The following is a 26,067-nucleotide window of genomic DNA, read 5'->3' as shown; positions in this document are numbered from 1 at the left end:
TGCATAGCACAGAGTCCAACAGAAAAGTAACACAATTTTAGGTGCTACTTAATTAGTTACAACCATTTATGCAAATCAAGGAAAATCTTGCCCCAACCTTGATGGATGTGGAGAACTCCACAGAATGTGAAACTGGTGCAATTCTACTGCAGAGGGAGACAGGGTCTAGGAGGTCACACAGAGGTTGTGCACCTTCTTTGCTGTGGAAAGCTCAACAATTCAGGGGTTCCCTGTGCACTGTGATGCAGGAGCACTTGGAAGTCAAGACAAGGGAGAGCCAGCGGAAGGGCAGGGCCAAGGTATACACTTTCCCCAAAAAATCTGCAGAAGAAAATAACTTATGAGAAATTTCAGGATGATTGATTTAGTTTTGACCATCCTGGGTAGTGGGAATGTCAAAAAATAGACTTAGAATAGAAAGCTAATCACAACCTTAACTACTGAAAGACCACCTCTCCATAATTAATGGGTAACACACTTTCCCAGAAGCTATTCTCCATTTCTATGCTCAGTTTAACATGGGTTTTCCTTTATTATGTTGATCTGGGGGAATTTTTTGACTTTATTTTTGATTTTGTGCCCAACACTGTACATGACCTGAATGCTGAAAAAGAGGTATGCTTTACAATACTCAAACTCAACCCCATTGTCCTGATAATGTATTAATAGCTGTGAGCAATCTATACCCCCTAGGATAAATGAAAAGCCAGATGTGCCAGGGAATTCATGTGTTACTCCTATTAGTGTTTAAGTTCCCATGGAAAACAAAAGTACAGACTAGTATTCTTGACAACCGTAGATAATCAAGGAAATGAGACACTACAATGTGCCTAAATGCAGTTTAGATATAATTGATTCACTCAGAAGCCAATTTAGCTGAAGAGGAAGTTAAACCCTGGCCAGCAAAGGCAGATCTACACTGTGAAATTTACATGATAATCCCAAATCCGTTTGGTTTTGCCCGTGTAGATGGGATCAAGTGGTGGTGTAACCATGTTACTGGATCAAATTATAACCCTGATGAACATAATGATATGATTCCAGTAGTGTTTCCCATGGTAGAGAAGAGAGACAGAACTTGGTTGTCAGCTACTAGACACAGACAGACCCTGTAGCGTTCCCTGGTTCTCTAGCTCTCTGACTGCTTAATATGACCATATAAGGTCTTCCTAGGTGCTGGCCTGGATAAAATAGTCATGGAAGGATTGCTGTCTACACCACAGTCTCTGCCATGTAAGTTGTTCAACTGATACAGATAGGCCCTAAACCTCCTTCCAGTGCATCGCACAAATTCAGTTAAAGAAAAGATAATCCCAAAAATTTAGAGCTTGATTTTTAAAAACAGTCTTCAATTTTGCAGATGCCTGCAATTAATTGTGGATGTGAAGTTACAGGCATAGATACTAATGTTTAGATGTTAAATTACTTAATTTTGCCTGCCAATCAGGTAGACATTGAAATTTTAGTAGTTGTGCCCGCAATTCACTATGCCCGATACTGGAGGCTCATTTGATAACCTTCCACCGCCCCCTTAATGCCTCTGAAAATGGGAACCACTGTATGTAATATACATGCTAGATGCGTCTGAAGAAGTGAGGTTTTTTTACCCATGAAAGCTTATGCCCAAATAAATCTGTTAGTCTTTCAGGTGCCACTGGACTCCTTGTTGTTTCTGTGGATACAGACTAACACGGCTACACTCGATACATGCTAGATGTTGTAATACACTTCAAAGTAACTCCTAAAATAGCTAAATCAAAATCTTTAAAACCTCAACTTGGAGCCTGGGGAGCATACACAGCATAGCCCATAAAATTACTGAACACAGTCCAAAGTCTAGAGGAGGTGGGAATTTATGAACAAAGGGAACAAGGTACTAATACTATATATGATTTATATAGTTTATAAGTACAATTGATCACAGAATCATGACTGATTTATGTTGACTTCTTCTGATATGAACTACGCCATGAGAATCCCAGTGGGAAAAGTCCACAGTGATGTGTCCTCAAATAGAATAGCAATAAGGGGCAGTACAGCTAAAAGAATGAGTTGTGCTAGCCAGTTCAGCCACTTGATTAAGGAGGTGGGAGGATGTGCATATTCAGAGCATCCACTGAGCAGCCTCCATTAGGTAAGTTCATGTGGAACCTTGGCTGCAACTGCATCTGTCATCAACAAAGTGGAAACTCGAAGTTATGGCATGGTCAATAACCCAGGCCCAGCTACATCTCCATGCAGCACCAATAGGGGAGCATCTGGCCCACAGTATGGAGGGGAGAAAAGCACAATTGTTTTATTTAATAACATTTCACCAAAAGCAAAAAAGGGTTGAACAGCAAATTGTACATTGAATGATACTGTGCAACTCATATTTGAGCCAGAGTGATTTCATATTGTGGTGTGAAGGTTTTACCTGCAAAAATGGTGTCCACTGTGGCACATGCTAAAAACATGTACTTAACCATGATATTGAACCTGAGAGTGTGGGTGAAATAGATCTTTGAAAGAGAAAATACAGGCAAAGATTAGGAAACATAAGTACTGAACAATGAGATGACAGGAGCAGCATGGTCAGGCGGATAGAGCATAGGACTAGAAACCAAGTACTTCTGAGTTTTAGTCTCTATTCTGACATCAATTCGTGTGGCCTTTGGCAACTTATTTAAACTGTCTGGGCCATGTTATCTCGTTTACTCCAGTATAAATATAGAGAAGCTCTATTGTCTTCAAGAAAGAAAGAAAGACAGACAGACTCTGAGAATCTTCAGCTCAGTTACAGAAACAGCAACTGTGTTTCAGGCACAACAGGGTGTAGAAGCTTGCATCGTAACTGTCTACAAAGTGCCTGACTCTGGCCGATATCCGAATACTCGCTATATACCAAAACATATTTAACTTCAAATGTACATCCTTCGTGAAAACAAATGGGATAAAGAATGACACCATAAAAAATACAACCTGTGAATCTTTTGTATTAGAAACAAAGAAATTTAACTACAAAATGGAATACCCAGGTATCAAAGTACTTGTAGAAAGATGTACAATTTAAAGATTTACTGTAAAAAGCATGCCAGCTGGCTTCAAAGAGAATTCACAGTCAAGGTTACTGCAGCTATTGTACAAATGGACAGAATTTTGCTTTTCATAGATAATTGTCCTATAAATCACAGGCAGAAACTTGGAACAGGTCCGACAGGGTGTAATACAATAAGATGCCAGTAAGCAAAATGTGCTGGAATGGGAATTGTCCCAGTCTTAATATGCTTATTGTCGGGGAAATTTAGGGCAGCAATATCAAATGAAATTTTTGGGCCAGATCCTCAGCTGCTGCAAATCAGTGTTGCTAGTTGAGGACGTGACTGTATATTGTATAGCTATTCATAAAGAAAATATTATTTTACAATCTGTCACTGATAATTTCAAAAATTATAATATTTAAATAATAAATTACCCAAGAATTAAAAAAAAATTATAGTCGAACTATAGTCTTGTTCATTTTCCCATCTGAGACCAGTTGAACATTTTTCTACCCCAAATTAGCATTTTTTCCAGAGTGCAAAAACTTTGTTTAGTGCATTCAATGTAGCAAGAGTTGCTGCCTTTTGATAAAATATGAAAAATGCATGCACAAATGCCAGTATTTATCGCAGAAATTTCTGACAAGGTAAAGGACTGATCTTATAGTCTTATTGTCCCCAATGCTGATCTTCTGTAGGCAAGCAGAATTGGTATGGGAGTTCAATAGTGGTAAGACTGGAATTAATTCCTCTTAGGTCACAAAACAGCAGTAAAATTATTATATGACAACTACAGTCTCAGGGCTGCAACAACCTCTGTGATTTCCATGGGAGTTCAGTCATTGGGCCATATAGTCACAAATTCATCAAACCTCCCTCAGCTAGTAAGGATGGAAGTGTATTCGCCAGGAAAAACAAGGTTTGGATTTCTCACTCCCAATACCGCTGTCTGCCAGGACTTCTGCACCCATTGCAGGGTGAGAACATTTGCTCCACTGACTTTCTTCTCCTGTATAAAGAGTGCAGGATCAGATCCAAAATAAATTTTAGGGAGAACACTGAGGCTGTATGCAAAGTTTTACTAGTGGACTTTATTATTTGTATTGGCATAGCACCTAGCAACCCCAGTCACAGACTAGGACTCCATTGTGCTAACAAAAAGACAGTTCCTGTGCCAAAAATCTTATCATGTAAGTATAAGACAAGACAAGTGAATACAGGCAGGTGAGCACAAGGAAACAGTGTTTTCATCTTGGGTAATTTTTTTCCAGACTTTTCTGTATTTATTTTTATGCTTCACAATCAGAGGATACCACAAGTCAAAGTCCTGCTCTTTACTCTCCCTCAGAGGTGTTAAATTAACTGACTTCAGGAGTACTCTAATTATTTCCAGAGAAATACTTTTCATTATTACTGCAACAAAGATGGCAAGCCCCAGTAGCAACCAGGAAAGAATAATGTTATCATCAAAGATTATAGAGGCTGTGGAAATGTTGTGGAATTTGTTGTCCTATCATTGCTCTATGGAAGAATACAACTAAAATAAATAAACATGACTAAATAGGAGCCACATTGAGAAGACCAGGACCAGAAGGAGAAGGTGGCTAAACCTCAGCCATTGGGACAATCTGTATTCCTGATAGAAAAAGCTAAGACTAACCCCACAGTTCTATATAAACAGAATATGATGAACAGAAGTTTATTGCACACTAACACTGCAGAACTTTAATTTCAAACCTGCTCTAAGTCTATACTTCAAAGAAATGTTCCTGAGACCAAACACCAGATCAAAACTACTCCTCTAACAGAAGATGTTTGGATCAAGTACAGAGTACGATATTTATTCTTAGGAAATGTAGGTTTGGGTTAAGTCAAGCAAAGGTTTCCTTATCAATTTTATTATTTTATATTTCCAGAGAGTCTATGAGAGTGCAAACGTTGAAGAGGAGTAGATGATTCTGACACAAGGGATTTGCAATATTGCAGTTAGGTAGAAAAAGGGAAGTATTTCTTAAGAGGGTGTGATCATGCTCAAGGATGTGGCTACTCTGAAACCACTTCCTAAAGAGGTTGCTAATTTACAATTTATAGGGAGTGAAGGCACATAAAGGAGATATTAAACTGTGCACTAATTATCACCCAGTTAAGCTGACATCACATGGTATGAAAGCATGGAAGAAGATGACTGAAAGGCATCTAAGTGGCACAGTTGAAATTTAGAAGAGTCAGTATGGGTTTATGATGGGAAGGAGGAAAACTACTCTACAAATCCTCATAGAGAAGTTCAGAGAAAATAGACAGAACTGCATGGTCTTTGTGGACTTGGAGAAGGTGTACAATTGTATAACAAGAGAATTGGTTTGAAGGAGCTTGCAATGGAGAGGCGTGCAGAAGGACATGTCTGTCTTAACACCATAGAACTTCCCCAAAATAATTCCTAGAGCATATCTTTTAGAGAAACATCCAAGCTTGATTTTAAAACTATCAGTCATGGAGACTCCACCATGAACTTTGGTAAATTGTTCCAGTAGTAAATTTGTTAGTCTCTAAGGTGCCACAAGTACTCCTGTTCTTTTTGCGGATACAGACTAACACGGTTGCTACTCTGAAACCTAGTTAATTGCACTCACCGTTAAAAATGCGTACCTTATTTCCAGTTTGAATTTGTCTAGCTTCATCTTCCAGCCATTGGATCAAGTTATAACTTTCTCTGCTAGACTGAAAAGTCCATTATTAAATATTTGTTCCCTGTGTCAATACTTATAGACTGTAACCATGTCACTCCTTAATCTTCTCTTTGTTAAACTAAATAGTTTGAGCTCCTTTATTTGATCACTATAAGGCACGTTTTCTAATCTTTTAATCATTCTTGTGGCTCTTCTCTGAACCCTCTCCAATTTATCAACATCCTTCTTGAATTGTGGGCAACAGAACTGGTCACAGTATTCCAGCAGTGGTCACATTAGTCAAATACAGAGGTAAAATAACCTCTCTTCTTCTACTTAAGATTCCCCTGTTTATGCATCCAAGGATCACATTAGTTCTCTTCACCACAGCATCACACTGGGAACTCATATTCACCAGAAACCCCACATCTTTTTCAGAAGCACTTCTTCCCAGCATAGAGTCCCCCATCTGTAAGTCTGACCTACATTCTTTATTCGTAGATGAATGCATTTACCTGTATTAAAATGGATATTGTTTGCTTGTACTCAGCTTACCAAGCGATTCAGATTGCTCTGAATCAGTTACTTGTTTTCTTCATTATTTAACACTCCTCCAATTTTTGTGTTATCTGTAAATTTGTCAGTGATGATTTTATGTTATTTTCCAGGTCATTGATAAAAATGTTAATAGCATACGGCCAAGAACCAATCCCTGTAGGATCCTACTGCAAACACATGAACTCAGTGATGATTCCCTAGTTACAGTTACATTTTGAGACCTATCAGTTAGCCAATCTTTAATGCATTTACTGTATGCCATATTAATTTTATATCATTCTATTGTTTTTAATCAAAATGTTATGTGGTACCAGGTCAAATGCTTTACAGAAGTGTAAGTATATTATGTCAACACTATTACCTTTATCAACCAAACTTGTATTCTTGTTAAAAAAAAAATCAAGTTAGTTTGATGGAATCTACTTTCCAAAAACACATGTTGATTTGCATTAATTTAATTCTTTATTAACTAAGTCCCATATCAGCTACTCCATCATTTTGCCTGGGATGAATGTCATGCTGAAAGGCCTATAATTACCCAAGTCATCCTGCTTACCCTTTTTAAAAATTGGCACATTAGCTTTCTTTCAGTCTTCTGGAAATTCCCTAGTGTCCCAAGACTTATTGAAAAGCTACATGAACTGCCTAGCAAGCTCCTCAGCCAGCTCTTTAAAATATCTAGGATGCAAGTTATCTGGACCTGCTGATTTTAAAATGTCTAACTTTAGTAGCTTCTTTTTAATATTCTCCAGAGGTACTAGCAGAATGGAAAGAATGTTATCAGCATACGATGAGACCATATCATCTGTTTTGTCCCCAAATATAGAACAGAAATATTTATTGAACACTTCTGCATTTTATGCATTATTATTGATAATTCTACCATTTCCATTTAGTAATGGACCAATGCTATTGTCAGAATTCATTTTGTTCCAAAGATATTTTTAAAACTCCTTATTGTCCTTAACTCTGCGGGTCATAGGTTTCTCTATATGTTTCTTGGCTTCTCATATCAATTTTTTACAATTCCTAACTTCTTTACGATCAACTTCCTCTCTCTTCCATTTGTTATATATTTTATTTTTTACAGCTACCTTTGCTTCCCCTCAAATCAGGTCAGTTTTTTAACCAGTACAGTTTTCTTCTTCAACAGTGGGATTGTGTTTTTTTGGGCATCTAGTAAAGTGTTCCTAAATTATTCCCCATCATCATTCACATTTTTCTGATTAAATTCTTCCTCCCAGCTGATTTGGCTCTTAAGGTCTGAACTTTATTCTGCTTGCTCATTGTAAATGTACTCAAATCATAATCACTTGTACCTAAGCTACCATTACGTTTTAGTTCTGTGATTGGTTCCCCTTTATCTGTTAGGATAAGGTCTAAAAAACAATTCCCCTGTGTTGGCTGCAATACTTTTTGAGTTAGAAAATTGTCAGTGATAATAGTTAGAAATCCCAGGGATGTTTTAGTGCTGGCAGCATGAGACCTCCAGCATGTCACTCAAATAGAAATTCCTCGTGATTACACAGCTTTTTATCCTACATATTACAGATAGGTGCATAATGAGTTGGTCATCCAGTTTCCTAGTATGATTTGGTGGCCTGTAGCTGAAACCAGCTAGTACCGCATCTTGCAATTTCTCTGTTAGGACACTGATCTATAAGCATCTTTCTTCCAAGTTATCAGTGACTCAGAAACAGGTAATGCCACTTCTGACATAGAGTGCTACCTCCCACCCCTTTTGCCCACTTGATCCTTCCTAAATAGATTAGAACGATTGATTTTAACATTCTACTAATCTGAATCATCCCACTAAGTTTCAGTAATCCCAACTAGATCAAATTTATGCTCATAAAATCAGCAATTCCATCATACACATAAGTGAAAGCATACAAAGGGAACCATCTTGGAATATGCTGTTCGCCGATTACTTAGTGATATGTGAATAAGATTGTGAGACCTTGCAAACCAACCTTGAACAGTGGCAACACAGTTTTGAGCAGGTGAGACTTAGAGTGAACACTGGTAAAACTGAGACTATGATAACAGAGGGAGGGGACCCACCATCAAGGATATTACCAGCAAAGAGCTAAGTAGAGTGAAAGAATTTACACACCTAGGATCAATTGTTGAGGATAATGGTGCCCTCCTGTGTGATGTCCAGCATTGTATTAAAGCTTCTTGGTGCAAATGACAGGAGCTGACTTCAGTTTTCTATGACAAAAAGAGGCCAATAAAAGTTAAAAAGCACATTGTATAAAACTATAATTTGACTCATCCTAATGCATGGAACAGAGACTTAGCCAACCACAAGAAAATAAATCAGAATGTTCTCCACCACAGAGATGTAGCTGCTGAGATGGTCAAATGGTTGGAAGCTCCATGTTAGGAAACAACATGAAATTGTGAGGAGCCTAATGCAAATTGCCCTAATTGAAGCTAAGTTGAGGGAGGCTAGGCTACATTGATATGGACATGTCCAGCAGAGACCCAAGAGTTATATTTATAAGATGGCCCTTGCCATGATCTTGGATGAAAGACGACTACAGGGGGAGACCAAAGACTTGGTACCTGGATAGGATATCAGTGGACCTTAGAGGGACCAATTTGCACAACAGTCAGGCATACAATCATGAGTTTTGGAAGAAGGCTATAAAAGTTGCTGATGCCAAATAGGGGCATGGCAAGAGAGAAGAAGAAAAAGGGAATAAAGAGCACCTAGATTTCTGAGTGAATACATTTTCTATTTTTCTTTGTTCTGTCATTATCGGAGATCATCCACTTGATAATATATAAGGATGTATCACTTTCCAGGATGTGAGAGAAAGCATTAGTGCAGAAGCCACCCCAAGGCAGACAACAGAAAAAGGAACATAGGCCCAGATCCACAAATGTATTTAAGCTCCTAACAGTTAAGAGCCTAAATATCTTTGTGGATCTGGGCCAAAATACTTACTAGTGAAAAGGAAGATAACAACCTGCTACCGTCGGAGGTAAAAGAACAACAGCTGTTGCTGGAGCCAGGCCAACTACCAGGAAGGTGTGCTGGAAAAGGCTCATTTAAAGGGAAAATCCAAAGAAGGGCTTTAATTGATAACCATGCAGTTAGAAAGCAGGTAGCTTGTAGGGGAAAGACACTGAAGTTCAATCTTTCTGAGAGATGGGAACAGGTGAAAGACAGCCTGAGCTTGCCAAAAGTAGAGTAGAACATGCTCAGGCTAGTACATCATTCTTTTGTTACAATATGTTGTAATAAACATCCAGTCTTTTCTGGACAGAGCTGTGCTTTCTTTGCTTGAGGTTTACCACTCTACTATCATCTAGCTAGCCTGTTTTTTTTCTTGCCAAGTTTTTCCCTTAGCTCTTCTGAAAATTGCCAGAAAGCTAAGGAAAGGGAAAGGAGAACGTTCCTACATGCAACTATCTGAATGTGGTGTTAAATAGACTGCACTAAGAACCTATATCCTAGCTTTAGAATGGAAGGGAGAATGGAGCCAGAAATGGTTTGACAGAAAAAATTCTGCACAACAGCACCACTATCAGGTTTTATTAATAACCTCGAAATGAAGCAAAACTGGTGGGAAAAGCATTACTGATCAAGTGCTGTCAAAACCGGACCTCCCAAGGTGATTGAGTAAATGAATGCTTTTATAAATGCTATCTTGGTCTTTTTTGTTTTGTTTTGTTTGGGTTTTTTTTATTTTAATTAGATTTTGTTTGGATATAGATATTAGTACTTTTAACTATCAAAATTGACTCCCATGAGAACTTTTCTAAAAAGGTAAACCAGAAACCTCAGACATGGGTTGTTTCATATATTACCTTTGGTTGAAGTTCCAATAAGAATATTTTACATAATGGAACTTTTCAAGGTATTATACAAAAGAACACTTATAAATGGTAATATCCAGAATTTATTCCATATGTGTGAAACCAAAATCTTTTTATGTAAAGCCATTTCATCTAAAAAAGTGCCTGAGCTGCATTGAGCAGAAAATTATCGTAAAATTTAAGATAAAATTTATTTTAAAGATATCATTTAAAATGAGTATTTTCTTACCTTGGTCTACTATGCCAATATAAAATCTGAAGAAATGATACTCAATGGTACCTGACTTTAGAGTCTTGTTTTACCTCCTACAGTTTGTAACATACTATCAAAAAATTCAGTCCTGAATATACTGAAGTAAAATTGTCTGTGTGCTGAGGTGTACCTACCCCACACTGGTTCAGCAGAGGTTATCCATACTCTGTAAGCCGAGGAGGCCACTGGGCCATGCTGCCCAAGGAGCCAGGGCCGCTACGGTGACACTGGAGATTAGGCCACTTGGGCCTCCAAACCCCTATTTTAATTCCCCCGCAACCCGGCACCCCTCTGACAGGGGTACCTACCCCATGACAGTCAGACCAAATTTACAAAACATTTTGTTACTTTTTTCAGGCCCTCAGATACAATGGTGACATGGTCCAGATGAGTATGCAGACATATTTCCTAAAGTAGAATAGATACTTCTATTAGGGAGATTGCTTACCTATCAAGGAGATCCATTTCCCAATAATAATGTATAAAATAATAATAATAATAATAATAATAATTAATAAAGGCATCCTTTATGTTTATTCTATTGTAATTGCAGACAATACTTTTACAATTATTTAGTTTTTCTATTTCAAGTGCAGGCCCTAGCTATATTCAAGACCCCTTACTTAGCCACATCCTGGTTGAATATGTGAACTCACATGCTTTTCAAGTCCTTCAGGAACTGACTTCCTTATAATAAATGGGGCATGGTAATGTTGTGCTGTTGGAATATCTTGGTTCTTTTCCTACTTTGACACAGACTTGCACTGTCACCTTAGGTAAATCACTTAATAGCTCTGTGTCTTTGTTTCCTCATCTTTAAAATGGGGATAAAGTAATAATATAGTTTCATAGAGTTTAAGGCCAGAAGGGACCATTAGATTCTGTAGTCTGACCTCCCACATACCATAAATTTCATCCAAATACTCATATACTGAGCCTGATTACTCTAGTTCAGTGGTTCTGAACCAGGGGTATGTGTACCACTAGGGGTACTCAGAGGTCTTCCAGGGGGTATATCAACTCATCTAGATAGTTACCTAGTTTTATAACAGGCTACATAAAAAGCACTAGCAAAGTCAGTACAAATTAAAATTTCATAGACAATGATTTATTTATACTGCTCTGTACAGTATACACTGAAATGTAAGTACAGTATTTATATTCCAATTGATTTATTTTATAATATATGGTAAAAATGAGAAAGTAAGCAATTTTTCAGTAATAGTGTGCTGTGACATGTTTGAATTTTTATGAATGAATTTATAAGTTTTTAAGTGAGGTGAAACTTGAGAGTACACATGACCAATCAGACTCCTGAAAGGGATACAGTAGTCTGGAAAGGTTGAGAGCTGCTGCTCTAGTTGAATTAAAGCATTTTAGTTCTCAGGAAACTTTTTTTATGCCAAAAGGTAGAGGACAGGAGAGACTGAGGTCTCAGCAATGCCAAAGGCCCCTGTGGTGGCTGGAAATTATTAGGTAAAATATGCCCAGGTGATCCCAGCAGGTGATGCAGACTCCACAAAGCAGAAGAGGGCAACAAAACCCAAAATCCCTGCCAATCTGACCTGGGGGGAAATTCCTTCCCAACCCCAAATCTGGTGATCAGTTAGACACACCAGCCAGGCATCTAAAATAGAGGATTTTCTGTAACACCTCAGAACACCAGTCCACCACAGCTGGTATCCTATCTGCAGCTGTGGAAGATCTCTGATGCTTTAGAGTAAGAAAGGGAAATAAATAAATAGATTACAGTTGGGGGGGGTAATTCCTTCCTGACCTCTGCCAGTGACCAGCTGAAGTCCTGAAGCATGGGATTAGATTACAGTGATTAACATTATAGTTATCAGTATTAGTATTCATTAATATGCACTGGTGGGCCCCACAGTGTAGAACTTGTTCCCCTTTAATATCCATTTTAGTCCCTCTCCCCAGTTCGAAAAAACCCTTGAATTTCCCTTCAAAATTTGATTTTAATTTTTTGTTTTGTTTTAACAGTTCTTCAGTGTGCCTTCTTCTGTACAGACCCCCTCAGGAAGGTTTCTGGTTCAATGTATGTACCTGTTCACACTGTGGATCTTGTTTTGGACTGGGATTAGAAGGAGCAGAGGGAATGAAGTACTCATGTGTCATGGAAAGACCATTATTTCCTTCTTTTTGAGTCAAGTCTCACCTTTGCAATTTCAATGGTCCACCTGATGGATTAGTGAAAGAGGATGGGTTCCAGGTATCTGAGAAAGAGTGACAATACAATTCTCTAACACTTTATATACTCCACTATCAAAATGGTGACCCTGAAATATTCCTGCCATTGCATCTTCCTCATAGATCACCTCAATACACAGATGTTATCTCTCACAGGTCCACAGGAGGGAGATTAAGGAGCTGCTGACAGAAATTGTGCTCTAAATTAAGATGTGTGTGTCATGAAGACAGCTCATTTTTAAAAAATTATTAGGCTGTGGCTATGATAGCACCAAAGAGGTTTTTCCCTCCACCTCAGCATCTGTAAAGTCCCAAACAGCAGAACTTTTCCACATGGTCTTTTCTCAGATACTAAGTTGAGTGTTTCTCATGGCATGGAGTTTTCCCAACTGCTTTGCCTGCATGATAACTTGGATGCAGACAATATTGGTAGCTCAACTGATGTCTGAAAAAAACAAATACAATTTCTTCTATATTTGAGTTTTGGCCACTCACTAAGTTTATGGATATGTTCTGAGAACTTTAGGCTACAACCTACAATCTAGAATTGTCAACTGGTAAGGAGACTAATAACCAGATGTGTTAGCATAAGACACCACCAATGCTTCCTTTACAGAGGGGAAGTTCTCACTCCTTTAAGAAGTACTGATAATCAGACCTGTGCTCAAGAAAGCATCTCTTGACATTTGTATTCTCTCCAATAACAGTGTCTAGAGCTGCTTGCCTTTTAAATAAAAAAATAAAGGCTGTTTGGTAAGGCAACTTTGTAAGGTCTGAGGCCTTTTTCTGAAGCCACATTAGGAAAGTAGCCAAGCAGCTATATGTCAAGAAGCAGAATGTCACATCCTCACATTCCCTCTAAATTAATCAAATTAATATAATATCGGGCTGTTAAGAAGTTGCTCCTGTCCTAATAGTACTCACCATCACCAGATAAAGAAATCTTAAGATATTTCAAGAAAACTTTGTTTGATAGCATTCTGTCTGGCAAGGAATCACTTATCACTTTATTCACTTTGTGACTGTGAAATCTATACTTCTTTATTGTTTTACCCTTAAGGTCTCTACATCTCTATTGTTTATCTGTATGGTTTCTGTCTGTTTCTTCGATTGTTTCTGTCTGTTGCGTAACTAATTTTGCAAGATTTAAATCAACTAAGGTGGGGTATGATTGGTTAAAGAATTGTTTCACAATATGTTAGGATTGGTCAAAGAATTATTTTGTAATACTTTAGTATAGTGATTGGTTAAGGTATAGTTAAGCACGACAAGTTTCACGATATAAACTGGCATCCAAAAGGAAGTTCTTTGTAACCAACTCCAGGACACTGCTCAATCAGAGCTGCCAGACCTCAACACCCTGCCAACTATATTGAGCAGAAGCTGGAGTCCCTGGATGACCTGATCCTGAATGGCCACAAGAACATAAGAACCACCATACTGGGTCAGACCAAAGGTCCATCTAGCCCAGTGTCCTGTCTTCCAACAGTGGTCAATGCCAGAAAAAGTTTGTCTGCCTTACGGGGAGTGGTGAGCATTCTATGCTTAGCATGTGTATTCTGGATTGGTAACTGTTAATAAATAGAGGTAAATTATATTACTGTTTAAGGCTCTTCCACTGGTAAAAGGTTCCATAAGCCCCCAGAAGGTGACACCCTGAGCCTTAGGAATGGGGTAAGAGTGGGTCCCTAGAGTGTGCGGGTAACAACTTTGGTAACATCTGGAGGCCTCTCTTCTCTCCTTTGACTCTAGTTTTAGGACAGTATATGGTATGGAGACAGTGTTGGTCTCATTGGTCAATGATCTCCTGATGAGGTAAATATATATGTTGACATCTGAATCCCCTGACTTTTGGAGTCTGTCAATCCTGGCAGAGACAGAAACAGTCAAACTTGAATATTTTTGTTCTTTTCCATGGTAAGAAGAGTCAAGAAAAATATCAGGGGAGCTGCAATGTTCTATCCTGTCACTCCTCTTGCTCAGTGTGTATGAGATGCTGCCAGGCAAAAAGTGAAACCATTATGGTTGCAATGCCTATAGTATGCTGATGAAACTGAGCTTTGGTACATTAGGTCTAGATGGTGCAGACATTTAGGTTTTCTCGTGTCTGGCCATGACTGGAGCTTGGATGGGGGATAGTTGGCTGAAACCCAGTCTGGATAAGACAGAAGTGATGTTAGCTGGCTGGGAGAAGCAACTAGAGGAAATAATAATATTTAGAGATTGTGGGGTTGACATCTACCCTCCTTTTGTTACTAAAATTGCAGTATAAAAAGTCTGTAAACTACTTGGTCCCCAGCCAAGGGGTTAAGTCCAGCTTCACTTTCCCCTCCCACCCTGCCCCCCTTTGCATATGTGCTCCAGGGAATGAAATTCCATTTGGCTTCTGGGACATACAGAGAGGAAAGAATGACTGAAAGGCAAGATTCCAGCCTTAGGCTCTGAAGACAGGGTTGATCTCCAGTATGGTAAAATGTTGGTTTTTACACTTTTGGCTTATGCTACCATATTGCAATTTATAATTATAATGATTCTCTCCTGGTTAACAGTTTACTGAATGTTGCTATGCTTTGTTTCTATTGTACCACCTTCTTATGGGGTCCTGTTGCTCCTGCTGAACTAATTTTCTCATCTCCATGTGATGAAGAGGTTGTGACCATCCTTTTAGGATGTAGACACCACATACACATCTCAATTATATCCACATCTTTTATCATATCCAGCCTTTCTGTTCCCAGAGAGTAGTTATCAGTGGTTCAGAGTCAAGCTGCACGGGCATATCGAGTGGGGTCCTGCAGGCATCAGTTCTGGGTCCTGTTCTATTCAATAGCTTCATCAATGATTTACATAATGGAATAGAGAGTGCACTTAAAAAGTTTGTGGACGATACCAAGGTGGGAGGGGTTGCAAGTGCTTTGGAGAATATGATTAAAATTCAAAATAATCTGGACAAACTAGAGAAACGGTCTGAAGAAAATAGGATGAAGTTCAATAAGTGGAATACTATGCCTTTGTCCTTAGGAAGGAACAATCAGCTGCACATATACAAAATAGGGAATGACTGCCTAGGAAGGAGTACTGTGGAAAGAGATCTGGGGGTCATAGTGGATCACAAGCTAAATATGAGTCAATAGTTTAACGCTGCTGCAAAAAAAGCAAACATCATTCTGGGATGTATTAGCAGGAGTTTTGGAAGCAAGACACGAGAAGCATTTCTTCTTCTGTACTCCATGCTAGTTAGGCCTCAACTGAAGTATTGTGTCCAGTTCTAGGCACATTTCAGGAAAGATGTGGAATAACTGGAGAAAGAACAACAAAAATGATTAAAGGTCTAGAAAACAAGATGTATTAGGGAAGATTTAAAAAACTGGGTTTGTTTAATCTGGAGAAGAGAAGACTGAGAGTGGACATAATAATAGTTTTCCTGTACATAAAAAGTTGTTACAAGGAAGAAGGAGAAAAATTATTCTCCTTAACCTCTGAGGATAGGACAAGAAGGAATGGTCTTAAATTGCAGCAAGAGCAGTTTAGGTTTGACATTAGGAAAAACTTCCTGTTAGGATGGTTAAGCACTGGAATAAATTGCCTTGGGAGATGGTGGAATCTCCATCATTGGAAATTTTTAAAAGCAGATTAGATTAGCACCTGTCAGGGATGGTCTAGATAATACCTAATCCTGCCATGAATGCAGGGGACTGGATTAAATCACCTCGAGGTCCCTTCCAGTTCTAGGATTACTGCTTGATATACCATTAGAGACTACGTGGGAAACTTCATTTGTGCTGAATGTGGATGGTGTGCCCACTTACTGAATGACAGATTTTAAACCTGTTACACCTATCACTCTAGTCTGCAGCGACTTCCAGACTTTTTCTGGGTGCACTTCAAGATATTGCTTTTCACCTAGAAAGTCTTTTATGGTTTTGAGTGCTGGCCTGCTTCTTTCAGCACCTGGGATCACTTGCCATGTTTAAGCTGACAGTGTCTAGATTTGTACATCTGGAATCTAGTGGCAGGGAATCTTTTGTGAGGACCTCTCAACTCTAAAATTTGCCTCTACCTCTTCTCTGAGAAGCATCGAGTTTGTTGACCATCACGGTATATTACAAAGACTATCTATTCACACTGACTTTCTCTAATGGGGACAGGGATTGAAAGATGATAGTCTCCGATTTTATGGGTTAGAGAATGTTTGTGTTATTGACATTGTGTCAACTGAGGTTTATTTTGTAATATTTTTAAATATTGTGTGTTCATGTGTCTAGAGTCTGATGGGCTCATTTGAATAAATCAAAAATAAATGCATACATTAAATCAAAAGATGCCCCATGTACACATTTCATGGCCTTCTATAAGAAACACAGCCAATCCTGATTGTCATATATGGCAGACAATCTGACTATTGGGGAATGACAACAGGAGATGCATTGATAGCTTAGTGCACTGCCTCACGTCCTAATATAAGGGTGATGAGTTCATTCCTTCATTTGGCAACGGAATTTTAAAAACAGTCATATGACTCAAAGACATCTCGGCTTACGGCTCAATGACTGTTACCATGGAAGTGGGAAATAAACAAATACTTAACCTCTCTACCACAGCTTTCTCCATGCTTAATTTACAGGGGTGTTGTGAGGATGTAACACTTCACAGAGTTTAAGTGCTATATAAGCAATTTGCATAGAGCGTTTAGAATTTGGTAGTCCCAGGCCCATTAGATCAGACAGAACCTACCTCCCCCAAAAAAATAAGGCATCTGGAAATCAGGATGGAATCCCAACTGCACCCCAGTATGTGGAAAGAGGAGTCCTTAACTGCCCATACAAAGTCACTTTAAAAAATGAAAGAAAGAGAATTACATACCGCATGGGCTGGCTGGGTTCTGTCCCTCTCTCCTTGGAACCACATACAGTAGTCACTAAATAATAGCCAAGGTTATTACTGTTGTTATAGACCTGCAGAAATTCCTGCAGGCTGCGTAGCTCCAGTGGTGGGGAAAGAGAGATTTGTGATAGAAAAGAACGAAGTATGAAAATGGGGCACTAGTTTTCTCACTTTCCCCTTCTCTCTTATAAGATGCTCTGCAACTGTAGGGCACGCAGGATTTTTGGCCCTCTGCAGCAAATAAACTTTATTCCAACATAGGTGGAACCAAACTCTACAGCAAACACAGCTCCAAATGGATTTTGAAAGGGTTTGTTCACCTACTCCCAAATGGCATTGTGATGATTTTTATAAATATTTCTTAAGTGCTTTAAATATGTAGAGTCAAACTGAACTTTCGATTACAATAAATATGGAGTGACTCAGCTGCTTTCTGTGGAGTTGCTTCAGGTTAACCCTGAGTATCAGAGCAGTACTGGACTCAAAAAACGCTATATAATTAATAAGTATTTATTCTTAAAAGGCTAATGATATTGTTTGCCAAATGGGGTCTCTATGCCATTTGCCAGCCACAACTGCAGGAAAATGGTAGGGCATTTTACATTCCATGGGTAGTATGCTTTTAGCTAGGGAACTGAACTATGTGAATCTCTCTTCTATAGGAAGTCTTGTGTCCAAATTGAGATATGCAGCATGCTGAAAATTTAGCTCTGGAAAGCAAAACATTATAAAAGCAAGGAGATTAATATAGAGATTTGGCTGCACACAACATGCACAGTTAAAAAGAGAAACTTTGCAAAGATGAGAATATTCGGTTCCTTGGTCTATGCTATAAATAAATATGATGTACATGAAATCCAGTATATGTAAAAGATGATGTTAATGATAACAACTATGTTCCATGTGGCATAAGAAAAATTCTTAAAAGAACTCTGCCAAGATTGGTATGCCCACAATTTGACCTCTTTTTTATTCTTATACTGTCTTGTAACATGTCTGTGATTCTATATATTTTTTCCAAACAAATATTTCAGTGCTTCTATTCTAATGAAAAAAAATGACACTAGCCCAGCACTGGAAGAAATATGGTTGAATTGTTGGGCAAGGAACACTCTGCCTGTGAAACAGTAATATTATCTGTTAATAACAATTAGATTAACTGATAGAGTGTTATAAAGCTTAATTCTTTAATGTCTGTGAAGTGATCTGAGATCCTCTGATAAGTGAGTTATAAGTACAAAATATTATTAATGAGAAAAGTTATAACAAAGGTCTCTACAGATGCTGCAATGAGAGGGAAATATTTTAAACATAAATGAGAAATTAGTAAGGAAAGTAACTTTAGTTTAGAGTTTCCAGACAGTTAATTATGATGGATGGTAAGGAAAACACAGAAAAACTGTAAAGATACTCTGTTTATCCTTTTAAGTTTTATAGATTTCAGAATAACCAAAATATATAGTATTTTCTATTACTGTATTCTCAATATTGCATTCACAAAGCTTTCAGAATGCTATTGTTATTGCTGCTCGTCTAAATAATATACTCTCACATCGTGAAGGGTATCTGGGAGGTGGAGACGGGGAGGAGGAAGACAGAGAGTATCCCCTGGGAATCAGTCCACTATAAGAGACTCTGTGCAATTCTGTTTGCTCCATTATGTTCACACAAAATAGCCCCTGTGTCCTCCACTTACTATACTAATGCATTTGAAAAATGAGCCATTTTGCATATTGTATCTTACACATAAAAAAGAGAAGGGCAATTTGTCTAGCATCATCTTTGTAATGATTAATGCAAAACCAACAGAAATTGTTTAGTCTTCTTAGTAACACAGAAGTAAGAGATAAAAAAAGTCCTATTAGGTAAGGTATGCAATTTTCCTGCAAGAGAGGATGTTCTCTAAAGCATACTATCCAAAGTAATTGTAGATGCCTGAAGTGATGGGGCTTCCAACCCACTTACCTTGTTTTTATGAAATCTATATATTGACATTATATAAAACATCAGATGACTGATACTGATTCACAGAGAAATGTTTAGATTATGAGATAACAAACATAGCTAAGATCAGGTGGAAAAATATTTGATGTCCTCCAATATTTAGGCATAATGTGACATATTAGATCAGCGGACTGTCAACCCTAGTTGGGCTTAGACACTGGATGACACAGGATTGGACAATATTTGCTCTTACTAAATACAGGCAAAAGTTTTCTTTCACGCCAAAGTCTGTGTGGCTGAAGCTCAGGAGGGTAATAAAGACAGAATGGCATTCTTACTTATTTGTGGTTGGGCAGGGTACTATTCTGATTCACCCTGAAGAGTTGGGAGCACCTCATGTTGCTCGTCCAGTGTGGAATTAGGTCCTGATGTACTTCTGAAAGTATTGTCATCTCCACTGTACACAGAGGCACCAGTTCAGCAAAGCATTAAAGCCCATGCCTAAGTTTATCCCTATGAAGCAACATACTTAAGCATGTGTTGCTGAATAGATATAGACTTAATTAAGTGCATGACTGAAGTTCAGCAAAAGATTTAAGTATTTGCTTAATGAGGGCCAGAGAAAGGAATGGAGTGTCTAAAACAGAATGCTTCAGAACCTATCCTGATGGGATAAGAGAAATAGGAGGAGCTGCCAGTACTGCTGGAGGAATGCTGAGGGATGTCCAGGGCCCTGGGGTGGAGTGAACCAAGGAAGGGAAGATAGAGGGTGATGGGTCAGAGACCAGCAGGGCTGGGAGGGAGGCAAAGGGAGGAAAAGAGTGAGGAAATTGTAAGGTTTGCACAGGCATACCAAGTGGAAAGTACAAGTTGTAGATATGACAAGTGAAGCTTAAGAGCAGAGTACTACCACTTTTCCGCCAATATTTATCTGTAGATTTCCACACGGTTACTGATTTCTTTCACTGAATGATTATATAGAGCAGGGATCAGAAACAGCTGATGCATGCCCAGCCAACATACCAGCGCTTCTCTCAATCTACTATCATGTTCTCAAGAATCTCAGCTTACATTAAAAAACAAAAAAGTAAGTCTCTAGCTATTATGATTTTGAAGAAACATTTGGTTCATGTTGATTAATTTAAACAGGAACAGGTGCAGAGAAGGACTACTAGGATGATCAGAGGAATGGAAAACTGACCTAATGAGAGGGAACTCAAAGAATTTGGCTTGTTTAGCCTAACCAAACAAAGGCTGCAGGGAGATACGATTGCTCTCTATAAACACATCAGTGAGATAAATATCTCCTCTTCCTCCCTGATATTTAAGTTAAACGCCAATGTTGACAGAAGAACAAGGGGATATAAACTGGCCATCAGCAAATTCAGGCTTAAAATTAGAGAAAGGTTTCTAATTATCAGAAGAATGAAGTTCTGAAACAGCCTTCCAAGGGGACCCATGGGGACAAAAAGCCTAACTGGCTTCAAGACTGAGCTTGATAAGTTTATGGAGGGGAAAGTATGATGAAACTGCCTACATTGACATGGTGTCAAGTATCAGAGGGGTAGCCGTGTTAGCCTGGATCTGTAAAAGCAGCAAAGCGTCCTGTGGCATCTTATAGACTAAAAGACGTTTTGGAGCATGTGAATACCCACTTTGTCAGATGATATGCCAGCAATGCCCCTCTGCTATGTACATTGGCCAAACTGGACAGTCTCTACGGAAAAGGATAAATGGACACAAATCAGATATTAGGTATGGCAATATACAAAAATCTGTAGGAGAACACTTCAATCTCCCTGGACACACAATAGAAGATCTTAAGGTGGCCATCCTGCAGCAAAAAAACTTGAGGACCAGACTTCAAAAAGAAACTGCTGAGCTTCAGTTCATCTGTAAATTTGACACCATCAGCTCAGGATTAAACAAAGACTGTGAATGGCTTGCCAACTACAAAACCAGTTTCTCCTCCCTTAGTTTTCACACCCCAGTTGCTGGAAGAGGACCTCATCCTCCTTGATTGAACTAACCTCATTATCTCTAGCCTGCTTCTTGCTTGCATATATATACCTGCCCCTGGAAATTTCCACTACATGCATCCGACGAAGTGGGTATTCACCCACAAAAGCTCATACTCCAAAACGTTTGTTAGTCTATAAGGTGCCACAGGATTCTTTGCTGCTTTTACAATGACATGTTTTGCCAATGTGCGACTGATAGCAGCAAATATCCCCAAAAGTGATGGGATGCTAGATGGGGAGGTCTCCGAGTTATTACAGAGAATTATTTCCCAGATATTTGGCTGTTGGGTCTTGCCAAAATGCCGATGGTCCAACTAACTTCCATATTTGAGGTCAGGAAAGAATTATCCCCCAGGCCAGATTGGCAAAGACCCTGGGAAGGGTTGTCTTCCTTTGCAGCATGGAGCATGGGTCACTTGTAGGTTTAAACTAGCGTAAATGATGGATTCTCTGTAACTGGAAGTGTTTAAATCATGATTTGAGGACTTCAGTAACTCAGCCAGAGGTTATGGGTCTATTATAGGAGGGATGGGCAAGGTTCTGTGGCCTGCAATATGATCAGACTAGATCAGTGGTGGGCAACCTGTGGCCCGTCAGGGTAATCCGCTGGCAGGCCACGAGACAGTTTGTTTACATCGACTATCCACAGGCACAGCTGCCCACAGCTCCCAGTGGCCATGGTTCGCCATTCCCGGCCAATGGGCGCTGCAGGAAGTGGCGGCCAGCACGTTCCTGTGGCTTGCGTCGCTTCCCATAGCTCCCATTGGCTGGGCTCCTGGAGCTGCACTGCCTGTAGCAGGCAGGTGCTGGGAGCAGAACTTGGCCCTAAATTCAGGAACAGGTATTGTGCTAGGTGCACAAAAGAAGGGTTCCCTGTACCACTACTCCCTCTCCTTTGTGTCATCTTGTAGGGCCCTGCACAATCTAACGCTATAAACAGTTAGACCTTCTTTTGCTCCCACAGAAGCCAATGGGAGATTTCTCATTGATTTCAGCAGGATCAGGATAAGATTAACTTCACTGTACCACATAAGACAGTATATGGATTTATTAATACAGGGATGCTATCCTTTGCTTCACAGTTTATCACTGTGATGATACTGTAAGTACAGGCCCATAGCCTGACAGATGAAAGCAAAATTAAAATACTTTCCAAATAATGATAAAAATGTGCATTAGTTCTTTGCTCTGTTGGCATGAATAGTTTAGCTATGCAATTTTTTTACTTTTGTTACTGAGTAATCTGCTCATACACAGTGCAGGGAACTTGTGTTAACCATATTTTTTTAATTTGTTACCAAGACTACATCAGATCATTAGAGCATGCACAGAAGACAAGCATTAAATCAGCTGCCAAAGAACAAGATGTGGAACTTCCACATGAAGAAGTACTTTCATTTGAAATACATATATCTACATGTTAGAACACAGGGAAGTGCTCGTTCCTTTTCTAAGTAAATCATAAGTGACACACTTTATAGAGAACAACTCTCACAAACTGCAGAGTTAATGGTATTTGCAACCCCATTACAAATACACACATATGAAAAATTACTTACTGCAAAGCTTGCTCAAACTACAGCATCCAGCATCAAGTAAGCTGGAGTAAGTAGTATTTTTAGGGGTTGTTTTTTTTTTGATTATGTCAGTCGTAGTAACATCAAACAAAGAATGCCCCACAAAACCCAGCATTCAAGGGCTGCTGATCAAATTCAGAAACAGGCCTCCTTACATGCATAGTACTGCAGCAATATACTAACATTTCTCACAATACAGTGCAACAAAGACACACAGCTATGAAATGGAGAGGCAAGTTAATGTGCAAATCCTTGTTCCATCCACACCGCTAGCGCACTGCAGCTTATGAGTCACCCAGAAATTCTGTAGACAACATAGACAATAGGCATTCAGCTAAATACTCTTTTAAATGTGTCAAAGCTTATGGTTTCTGCCACAATGAATGCTAATAGCATCATGATATCCATAAAACAACTGCAGTGACTGAGCAATCCTACATCATGCTAGTACTTACAGCATCAAACGATCAGACAGGACAAGCCACTGTATTTAGCTATTTCTTCATAAATTGCTTTCACATACTGGCCTGTTTGTGCCAATTCTTCCATTGGTTGCAGATGTTTGACAGCATCTGGACTCAAAACAATCTTGTCCCTTTTCTAAAATCAGCAGATTTCAGCATAATGTGTGACCGCTGCTGCAGCCTCAATGTAGCCAAACAAGTTTAATGCAGCAGAGGCTTTAGCTCTGCCCTTCCAGCTCTTGCTCTCTTGCTTGCTCTCTCTCTCTCTCTTTCTTTTTTAAAGAGATATGGTCCTGACTAGTCTCAGATTTCAACAGCACAGAAAAATGGCAGTTTGGGGTTCTTTTAGATTATCTGTTGCATAAAGTAAAATACAAAGTGAGGATGTCACATCAAAATGTAATATTTTTAAATATCACTGTCAAGACAGAAGTTCTATTTAAAATATCTCCATTTGCATGAAATGATCAGATAGTAAAGATTTTTTTTTAAAGAATCAAAATTACTTTTCACTTTCTATGCTGTTTGTTCACTTTTTTCATTTCTCTCAGTTTCTCTTTCTGTCTGTCATATGCTTGCACAATTCTAGTGTGGCTGACAATGCTTACACTATAAAAAGCACAGGTTTTCAGTGGGATTTTTTCAAATCATGAAAACTTCTCTCTTCATAGTAGCTTTTGTGAACCTCCTTGCTATTCCACTCTAGCTTTCTCACTTAAGAATTGTATGTGCTTTCATACTCTTCAGATTAATATTTAGAGAAATTTCTTATGTTGATTAAAGCATGGCTATCAGAAACCTAAGTATTAAACTTGTTTATCAGTTGTGTCCTGAGTTTGGTTCTTCTTTTCCAAGTTGGCAAGGGTACTTGTCAGGATCACAGGAGACTGGCCTACAGTTTGGGTCTTAGAATTCCTACCTGAATCTAGAGAACTGTGGCCCCTCTCTATTGTTTTATGTGGCTAAAGGTTGTACTGTAGGAGAACCGAATAGACTAACACCTATGACAGTGAAAAAAACATACTCACAGTGTCATTGCAACTTACTAGTGATGGTAGATGTCAATGTCAGGATGCTCCTGATCTTCACTATGGCTCTACTGCTGTAATTAAAAAATTCTGTTGCTTGTTTCTTGCCCAAGCTGGGAAGCTGATTTCCTTTGCTGCTTCTCTGAAAGTTAGTGTAACTTTGGAAGAACTGGGATATATTCTCACCCGATCTCCTCACTGAGGGTAAGGGCCCAGATAGAATGTAGATGAATGCAGGGCCGGCTCTACTGATTTTGCCACCCCAAGCAGCGCGCCGAATTGTTGCGGGACGGCAGGGACAGTCCGTGTGCTGTTAGGGCGGCACACGCGTTTCCGCGACGATGGCAGTTGGGAGGCAGCTTCTGTCTTCAGCCGGAAGACAGAAGCTGCGCCCCCATGAACAGATGAACATAGAAACTGCTGCCGAATTGCCATGGCCAGCAGCGGCAATTTGGCGCTCTGCTTGGGGCAAAAACACACAGACTGTCGCCCCTTGCAAACTGCCACCCCAAGCACCTGCTTGGGATGCTGGTGCCTGGAGCCGGCCCTGGATGAATGCATGACTGAACAGAAGGTATCGATGGGAAGGCTTTGGCCTCCATGACCATGAGATGTTGTTCCAGGAAGGAGGACTGCTGGGGAGAGATGGGGTCCACCTGACCAAGAGGAACAGCAGCATCTTTGGACACCAACTCACCAACTTAAGGAGGAAGGCTTTCAACTTGGTTCAAAGACTGCAGGTGACAAAAACCTACAGGGATGTATAAAGAGAGGCAAGTATAACAGAGAGCTCTGTGTTGTCATGGAAAGGGAGAGACACAAAATTAAAATAGTGTCACGGGAGCAACAAGAGGGAAAACATTAGTGGGATCTGCTCAACATGTTAGATGTCCTTGCATTTGTGTAAAGAGCATGGGGAATAAACAGGAAGAACTGGAAATTTTACTACCTCAACTACATTATGCCTTAACTGGCATCATTAAGACTTGGTGGAATAAATATCATGACTAGACTATAGGTTTGCAGGGGGATAGCTTGCACAGAAAGGATAGGCAGGGGAAAAAAGGGAGACCAAGCAAATTTCCTATTTTCCAAAGTTACAGGACACAAAATTAGGGCTTATAAAGAAACTCTCTTTGCAACCTCAACCTTAATCATTTAAAATTTAAAACCTGTTACACCAGTGAACTGTATGATAGTTAAGATTTAGTGCAGGGGTGGGAAAACTTTTTGGCCTGAGGGCCACATCATGTTTCCAAAATTGAATGGAGGGCTGGTTAAGGGAGGCTGTACCTCCCCAAACAGCCAGGTGTGGCCCGGTCCCTGACCCTTATCCGACCTCCCCTGCTTCTTGCCCCCTGACAGCACTCTGGGACTCCTGCCCCATCCAATCCTCCCTGTTCCCTGTCCCCTGACAACCCCCTCGGGACTCCTGCCCCATCCACCACCCCCTGCTCCCTGTCCCCTGACCACCCCGGGTCCCCCGCCCCTGACTGCCCCCCACCACCCCATCCAACACCCCTTCTCCTTCCTGACTGCCCCCCCCAGGACTCCTGCCCCCATTCAACCACCCCTGTTCCCTGCCCTCTGACCGCTCCGACCCCCCTTCCTCCTGACCA

At 39.6% G+C, this 26,067-nt stretch overlaps 1 protein-coding gene across 8 annotated transcripts in view; it reads right to left on the bottom strand.

The window, feature by feature from the left end:
- Positions 1–25,171, bottom strand: part of SACS (sacsin molecular chaperone) — a 138,046-nt gene extending 112,875 nt beyond the window's left edge. For 2 of the 8 annotated variants that reach the window (XM_050937072.1, XM_050937082.1), the window contains exons 1-3: positions 23,412–23,629; positions 8,361–8,458; positions 98–321 (exon numbers count right to left, since the gene is read on the bottom strand). The gene's annotated coding sequence lies outside the window, so the exon portion shown is untranslated. Of the gene's footprint in view, positions 1–97; positions 322–8,360; positions 8,459–10,676; positions 10,737–12,386; positions 12,433–12,498; positions 12,557–17,264; positions 17,284–23,411; positions 23,630–25,145 lie in introns of those variants that run through there. The other 6 variants (XM_050937073.1, XM_050937075.1, XM_050937076.1 and 3 more) reach the window with 6 other exon arrangements.
- Between the last annotated feature and the right edge of the window lie 896 nt (positions 25,172–26,067).

The sequence above is a fragment of the Gopherus flavomarginatus genome, chromosome 1, assembly GCF_025201925.1.
Source record: "Gopherus flavomarginatus isolate rGopFla2 chromosome 1, rGopFla2.mat.asm, whole genome shotgun sequence".
Classification (NCBI taxonomy): Eukaryota; Metazoa; Chordata; order Testudines; family Testudinidae; genus Gopherus; species Gopherus flavomarginatus.
Note: the sequence above shows the minus strand (reverse complement) of the source record. Positions and strands in the feature narration are given on the sequence as shown.